The following is a 6,028-nucleotide window of genomic DNA, read 5'->3' as shown; positions in this document are numbered from 1 at the left end:
TAGGGTGTTATTTCATCACCGTAATTTTTGTGCCTTTCAGCATGGTATCATACATACGTTGTGCATACATATTCGTAAGTACATGCATATACATATATCCTAAACGTGTGCATAGTCATGCAGTAACTATGTAAATACTATGTATGTATGTATAAAATCTACATATCACATATTGTTAAAAACAAAATGAGTTCTTCGTATACTACGATTCTGAATTGAATATTAAAAGAACTATAATATTTAAATTTGTGAAACATACATGGCAACACCCTGTGTTTTCAGATTGCATAGCGCATCCTCCGTTATCAGCTGTTTGATTAGATACTAAAGCCCAAGAATAAATTTGTTTCTTAACTGTTAACTATCATTAGCTAGCCAAGTTTGTGCTGTAAAAGCGTTCTTAGCGCTAACAAGAAAAAACGTTAACTTCGGCTGCACCGAAGCTAATATATCCTTCACAGGTGCATTTCTTCTAGTAACTAAGAGTCCAGTTTGTATGGAAGCTATACGCTATCGTAATCCGATTTAAACAATTTTTTCGGAGATTATGTTATTACCTTAAGCAGTAATCTATGTCAAATTTTGTGAATATACCACGTCAAATGCGAAAGTTTTCCATACAAGCCCTTGATTCCGATCGTTCGGTTTGTATGGCAGCTATATGCTACAGTAAGCCGATCTGAACAATTTCTCTCCAATATTACATTGTTGTCTTAGAAAATAATCTGTACAAAATTTCGTGAATATATCTTGTCAAATGCAAAAGTTTTCCATACAAGAACTTGATTCCGATCGTTCAGTTTGTATGGCAGCTATATATGCTATAGTAAGTCTGAACAATTTCTTCGATATTACATTATTATCTTAGTTCCGAAGATATATTGTCAAATGTGAGCATACAAGAACTTGATTCCGATCGTTGAAGAGAAAATATACGATTTACAAAATTTCAAAACGATGATTTTTACAAAACTGAAAACTGAGACTAGTTCGTATATATATATACAGACAGACGGACGGACGGACAGACAGACAGACGGACATGGCTAAGCTCAACATACTGATCATTTACATATATACATACATACTTTATAGGGTCTCCGGCAGCGTCTGTGTGTTACAAACTTCGTGACAAACTTAATACACCCTGTTCAGGGTATAAAAACTAGCAGAGAGAGCACAAGTTGAGAGTGTAAGAGGAACAGGAACAGCTGTTAAAATAAATATTACATAAACAAGCGATATTTGACACATTTGCTTTGATTCTGTTTATTTTAAGGGGTATTCCATGTCAAGGTAGTGTCAAAATGACAATTAATATTTTTACTATCCATTTTGACATTTGCAAATGTTGATATGATATTCTAATTCTACCGATTTGACTGATTTGTATTCTTGTTCTTCCTTTACATAAGAAAAAAAGAGAATAAGTACAATATTTTGGATATGTGAAAAAACATGAACCAAAACATCTAAAATCATTACATATATTAGAAATATATATGAGGTCAAAGATCGTGGACCGATTTCGTTCATATTCAACTCTAACCGTATTATATTTAGGAAAACTTTCTCTCTTAATTTCATTAAAATATCACTCAGATTAATCACCATAAACAGTGGTGTATATTGGGGCATGAAAAGGTTTTGACTGATTGCATTAATTTTTGGCATTATTGAAATATTCTCGAGAAATTGTCGTCAAACAATTTTATGACGATAACTCACACACTGACCGACCTATTCCGCATAAAGTCTGCTAGAGTTTTTTTTATTTTTTATTATTATTTTACATTGTACCTAGTATATAAACATAAAATACGAACAACAATTCTGGTCTAAATAATTAGGAGAGATACTTAAAATCTAAATGTTAAGAAATACATTTGCTGCTACTGTTGTCTTACTGGGTCGGAAGGCTTCTTGCGTTTCAACCGGATTTCTCGCCCAGCAGTTTTAATGAGTCTGGAGGCTTCCTCATTAACGTGCTGTCTAAGCCTCAGTTCGTGAGACTTTGCTAATTTGGAGATTTCATTTACCACTGAATTCACGCCTAGATCACGGTGCAGGTCAGCTGATCTAATGTACCAAGGAGCATTAACTAAAGTCCTTAGTATCTTACTTTGAAAGCGCTGAATGCTGGCAATACAGCTTTGGCTTGAGCAACCCCATAGTTGGGCTCCGTAGGCCCAAACTGGCTTTAGGACTTGATTATATAATAACAGTTTGTTTTTTATTGATAGTTTGGATTTCCTGCCAACTAGGTGGTAAAGTTTGCCAAATTTCATATCAAGCTCGCACCTTTTTTTTGACATGCTCTTTCCAGCGTAGCTTAGCATCTAAGGTGATACCTAGGTACTTAGCACTGTTATGATGTGGTATAGGAATATTATTTATATAAATTGGACAACATGCCGGCTTTTTGAAGGTATATTCGACATGAATTGATTCGGTGTCGTTTAATTTGATGCGCCACTTAGATGCCCACCTAGTAATTGCGTTGACTGCTGTCTGCACTCGTCGACTAGATACTGAAGTTGACTCTCCAGCTGTTAACAAAGCAGTGTCATCCGCAAATGTCGCTGTCATATAACTAGAATCAGATGGGAGGTCACTGGTAAAAAGCAAATAAAGCATTGGCCCCAACACGCTTCCCTGGGGAACACCGGCTTCTATCGGCTGCAAGTTTGAATATGCATCCTCTTGTTTAATGCGGAAGTATCTATTTAGATTAACAAAATAATTCTAAATTGTGACAAAAAGTAATTGAAAATTGAAAATAAAAGGCAAAATATTTAATTATTCATCAATATTTATTTTGTCGCCGTCAAAGTAATCCCCACCACGCTTATGAGAATACGCTTATGAGAACGATTTTTTCAGTCCTCGAAATTTTTTTATAAGCACTTTTGGAATGGCCTTCAGCTCCTTCAGCGATTTTTGTTTTATCTCTTCGATCGAATGAAAACAAAAAAATTTCACGATAGATTACATACGGTGGTTGATCGATGGTATTCATTGTAAAAATTGCAACACAGTACTTCAACTTAAGCAGCTGCTGCAAACAAACTGATTGACAGATCGCGCTCATATTTGGCATAGTAATTAAGGACAGTCCCAAGAATGATAGAATATAAGATTACGACACTAGTTTACCGTTAGTTTTTTTCGGTTTAGCTCGTGACAAATCTTACAAAAACAAATACATTGTGCAACAATTTCGTGACGTTAAGTTTTCGCGTTGAGAAGAACAAGGTTTCATAGAAATGCATACAAATTGTAAACAGAAAAGTAAACACTTTTGGAAATTTCAAAATAATATTAATTCATTCGTCTTGGCAGGAAAAATTTCAGTGGAATGTTTAGAATATTGTTGCGAGAAAAGATATAGTAAGTAGTTTTAGGCACATCCACAATAAATAGAGTAGCATGTGTGGAAATTGTTCAAATGAAGAAAACCAGTGAAAGTGTACTGTTGTATTTATTTAAATTTCTAAGCATAAATATATTAATTTTTTAAATTGAAATGTGCAGTGGCTTGTTGTAATAATTATTATGCAATTAAAGGATCGAAAACGAGTTTTTTCAGTTTTCCGTTGCCGAAATTTAAAAGTTGACCAAAAAATGGAAATGCATACAAATTGTAAACAAAAAGAAATTTTGGAATATTTAAAATAATATTAATTCCTCTTTGCAAAAAATTTCAGTGGAATGTTTAGAATATTGTTGCGAGAAAATATGATATATTATTTTAGGCACATCCACAATAAATAGAGTAGCATGTGTGAAATTGTTCAAATGAAGAAAACCAGTGAAGTGTACTGTTGTATTTATTTAAATTTCAAGATAAATATATTATTTTTTAAAATTCATTAAAATTATTATGCAATTAAAGGAATATATTTAAAAGTTGCCAAAAAATGGTGTTATTTTGCAAAAGAAATGATATATTTAATACTAAATCCTCTTTAATATGCAGAGATCACTTTAGAGATGAAGATATTATGAACCTCAGGCAATTTGAAATGGGTGAGTCTTTTAATTATTGAGATTAATTATATTTATTAAAATTTTCTGAATATATTAGGTTTTGCAAGTAGACGAGATGGTTCCCTCATAATAATACCATCGGCGCGGGAAAACCGCCTTCAACAAAGGGAACAAAGAAAAAGGGATACCCCTTTGTCTGAACATAATAAGGAAGATAATGGTAGTTGTCATTAATTATTACAAATATTTATGTATTTAATTTAAACTCATTTGTAGAATTTGTATCTCAAGCAGACGAAAAATCTAGTGAAATTACTACTGGTTCAAGCTCAGTTGAAGAAAATAAAGAAAATGTGGCCATCCCAAAGGAGAATGAAGAAGCCTCAACATCCAAAGAAAACACTCTGGATACATCGATGTATTATTTTGAAGAGGTAGAAGAATTACGCAATCAAATGTAAGTAAATCTCTTTCTGGACATTTATTAAAATACTTACATATATACATAATTTTCATTATATTTCCACAGAAAAACATTGAATAGGGAGCATAGTCTTCAGATGTAAGTAAATCTATGGTTAGTCGTTTATAAACCTTATTAATTTGCTTTTTATTTTATCTCAGCGAAAAATTGAGTAAGGAGAACATTCGCCTGCGGAAAAAGAATGGAAAACTTTTAAGGAAAATTAAAATGTTGAAGGACAATAATAACCAAAGGGACAACTTTAATATTAACTTATTTAAAAAAAAATTAAAGGAGAAGACACAAGAGTGTGAAAATATCGAAAAGAAATTAAAAGTGATATTCGCAAGTGGGCAAATTAATAAAATGAAGACAACTTCGAAGGTACATAAGTGGGATGTAAAGGATATTGGAAGAATCAATCCACAAAAAGAAACGCAAACTTAATAAAATAATAAAATAGTTTTAGTTTTATAGATTAAGTTAATTTATTTTCATATTTATATTAGAATTATTACTAATATAAATATCTGTTTATGTACAATAAAAGAAAGACTGAAATATCATAAACACAATTGATTTAATCATTCACTTTATTTGGAATTAGTTGACGATAGGTTAAAAATATGTTACAAATATATCTTCAATATAATTTCACAATTCTTTTATCATAATTTCATACATCTGATACATCTGAACTTATAATATGTGTATATATTTATATACAACACAAGAACGTCTTCTCCATTTGAATCACAACTTAATAGACAATTTTATTATCAATAGGCCGAAATATTTCTTTAGAAATGACTGAAATCTTTTCACTCAACAATATTCAATCGCTTCACTAAAACTTTTCATTAAAATCGAAAGAATTAATAATATTTTGCGAGTTTACAAAAGTGTTTACTTTTCTGTTTACAATTTGCAAGCCATTTGACAGTTTTTCACTCTTGTTCTTCTCAACACGGAACTATGACGTTTCGTAATGGCGGTCGTCGTAATCTTGTATTCTATCATTCTTGGACAGTCCTACCAACTTAGCAGCATACGTTATTTGAAATATTATTTACGCGGAATTTTATTACAATTTCCGAGTGCTTGTTTTTAATAATGTATATATGTACATATATTTTGGTCAATAGGAGTTGAGATAATTCGTGAACCAATTGCATACATTTTCGGAATAAAGCTGTTGTATGTTCAATATTATACATTAATTAAATTTTGCAAAAATATCTTATTTATAGACGGATATATTCGATATACATATGTATGCAAATTCAACCGGAATTTTGAAATTTGCATATTAGGTATAGATAAGATATCGGTATAAACGATGAAAGTTAAGACTTCCCAGAGACAATTCCGACAAAGCTATCTGACGAAATCAGTTTGATCTTTCTTCACAAAAAATATATGAGCTACTTATTGCTATGGAAAAATTTGTCAAAATTATTACATTTAGTTTTACAATGTTATATTCACAAGCTTATTTTTTTGATAATATAGCTAAATTAATGAAGTGTATGTTTTTGTTAACCCTTTAAAGCCGATAACTCCGATTCATTCAAA

At 31.4% G+C, this 6,028-nt stretch overlaps 1 protein-coding gene across 1 annotated transcript in view; it reads left to right on the top strand.

The window, feature by feature from the left end:
- LOC126759475 (myosin regulatory light chain sqh) overlaps window positions 1-6,028 on the top strand; it is a 135,024-nt gene that overhangs the window by 43,389 nt on the left and 85,607 nt on the right. The window lies entirely within an intron of this gene.

Source organism: Bactrocera neohumeralis, chromosome 5 (assembly GCF_024586455.1).
Source record: "Bactrocera neohumeralis isolate Rockhampton chromosome 5, APGP_CSIRO_Bneo_wtdbg2-racon-allhic-juicebox.fasta_v2, whole genome shotgun sequence".
Classification (NCBI taxonomy): domain Eukaryota; kingdom Metazoa; phylum Arthropoda; class Insecta; order Diptera; family Tephritidae; genus Bactrocera; species Bactrocera neohumeralis.
The sequence above is the reverse complement of the archived record's forward strand: the minus strand, read 5'-3'. Positions and strand labels throughout refer to the sequence as shown.